This window comes from Cornus florida, unplaced genomic scaffold, assembly GCF_030987335.1.
Source record: "Cornus florida cultivar Cherokee Brave unplaced genomic scaffold, ASM3098733v1 CherokeeBrave_3.0.0_Hap2_Chr06, whole genome shotgun sequence".
Classification (NCBI taxonomy): Eukaryota; Viridiplantae; Streptophyta; class Magnoliopsida; order Cornales; family Cornaceae; genus Cornus; species Cornus florida.
This window is the reverse complement of record NW_026775576.1, coordinates 65,132,387-65,134,841: the sequence shown is the minus strand read 5'-3', so window position 1 is coordinate 65,134,841 and position 2,455 is coordinate 65,132,387.

Below are 2,455 nucleotides of genomic sequence, written 5' to 3'. Positions count from 1 at the left end.
AGAATATTTAAAGTTGCCTTGTAATCTTGAGAATTTAATCCTTTAAGTTGATTAAATCCCCTTTTATGCTTCCATCGAGTTAATTATGCTTTGATATTGAACCCTTGTTAAACTTATGAATTTGACTTGTATTTCATGGGGCTTCTACCTTTTTATCATGCATCATGATCTCTTGTATCTTGATTTCATTAATGTAGTTAATGGACTTGCATAATTATCTTAGAATGGTTTAATTATTCATGTGCTATTTAACAAATAATTAAATCATGTGTCTTATACTTATGGTAAATTTATTTCAATGGATTCTATGTGCTATATATCTTAGTTGTAGTCTATATAGATACACACTATGATTTCTTGACATTTTACATGCCATTATAGTTGAGGACTAAGGGCATAACTTATGTGTTTCCATAATCTTGGCCGTGCATGGAATTTGGTTTAATGCATTACTTGTCTCTTGATACTATCTTGACTTGCACAACTTGTTAATTTTGGAAACTCGGTGATATCAATCATGACTTGACATGGCTAGGACTTGGTTCTAGTACGGGGGATAGAGAGTCCCCTACAATAGAGTGCGCACTAGGGGAAGGTACCCATGGGTTAGTAGCCCTAAAGTGATCCCAAGAGTACAGTTCTAATCCGGGCGATATCCGAGTATCCACATTGTTTGATTTAAACCCTTAGATTTCAAGTGTATTCCTTGAAGTTATAAGAATCTTATCGTGTTATATGGAATGTTCCTATCTTGTTAATTTCATAGATATTATGCATTATCCTTGATGTCATGCCTTATCCTTGTCCTATTAATTGAATTGTTTCAATCTTGTTAATTTTCTTAGTTATTTCGTTTCATGTTACTTTATGCTATCGTGACTTAGGAATGATTATATATATGTAACTTGACGTAGATTCTAGGTGGATCACATGTAATAATTTATATCAACATGCAAAATCTTTAAACCCTTAGATTTCAAGTGTAATCTCTTGAAGATATAAGAACCTTGTCGTGTTATATGGAGTATTTCCTACCTTGTTTAATTGCAAAGACATTATGCTTACTTCGTGTATTTAAATCTCATTTAGCATAGTTGAAATTGTGCACTTGCTTCTTCTATCTAGATTCTATTTACTATACTTGTGTCTCGTATATTTGCTTTGTGTGTTTCCGATCCCGTTTAGTATACTTGTGTTTTGTATATTTGCCTCGTATGTTTTCAATTTCGTTTAGTACACTTGTACCCAGTATGATTGCATGTTGTGTATTTCATTTCAATCGCCTATGTAACTTAGGATGATCCTTGAGTCTCACTTTGACATAGACCTTAGTTGGCATGAGTCCCTATAACATGTTTCACCTTAAGGTGATGATATTGTAAAATGCTAAGTCTATCCATGCTCATTCTCTACAAGTACCATAGGATACTCACCCCTCTCTAAATGCGACCTGTTTCAGGTATGAAGACTTGGTTCATGATGTTCATTATTCCTTGGATGACTTGTAGCTTTTAAGTTTCCATTTCATGCAAATGTTAGCATGAAATGTCATTTTTTAGCTTTATATGTCAAAACTTGTATCTCTGATTCCATATATGTAACGTGTACATAAGTACACCTTTTACGATGTATTTGACCTGTATGAGATGAGGCCGGAGGCCAATGACGTGTATCTTGTATCCTATGTAATTTTTAACTTCATGAAATATTATGAAAATATTGAAAAAAGCCAAGTCATTGCTTCACCATGTATGCATCGGGTGTGGGAATTCCATTTTTATTCTTCCATATGGTCTCATTAATCATGAATGAAGTGTGGCCAAGGGCAAACGGTAATTTGAAACCATTTTAAAATTTTAAGTTTCAAAATTACCTTTTCATGTGCATTTTCGCCTTTTTTGGCCATCGGGGGGTCGGATTTTGCATCGGGTCTTCTCGGGAGCCGCGGACCATTCCCACGAGCTTGAAATCATTTATGACGCTTCTGTGCACATTCGTTTTGACCTAGAAATATATTTAGGGTCAAATGCATACTTGGTGCAAAGTTGCATTTTTTGAGTTTTTGCCCTTTTCTGATGTATGGGCATTCTTGGTATTGCATAGTGTTTTTTTTTTTTTTTTTTTTTTTTTTTTTTTTTTCTTCCACGCAGCTGCGTAGAAAACTAGATTTTAGCCGGTGTTCTTCTTCGTGTTTTTCCAGAAAATGTCGTTAAGGGTCCCGTTTTTGCACTCTATTCTGGCATATTTCAGAAAAGCCTATGTAAGAGCTTTTTGACCCTCTTGACCTATTTTGATCTAGGCGCATTTTGGGGATTTCACAGCTTGTTTTTTTTTTGGTTTTCTTTTGTGTGGCCAGGTAGAAAACTCGATTTTAGGGGGGGTTTCTTCTTCGTGTTTTTCCAGAAAAATTCGTTTCAGCTTCCGTTTCAAGCGTCAGTTCTGGAAAACCTTTTCT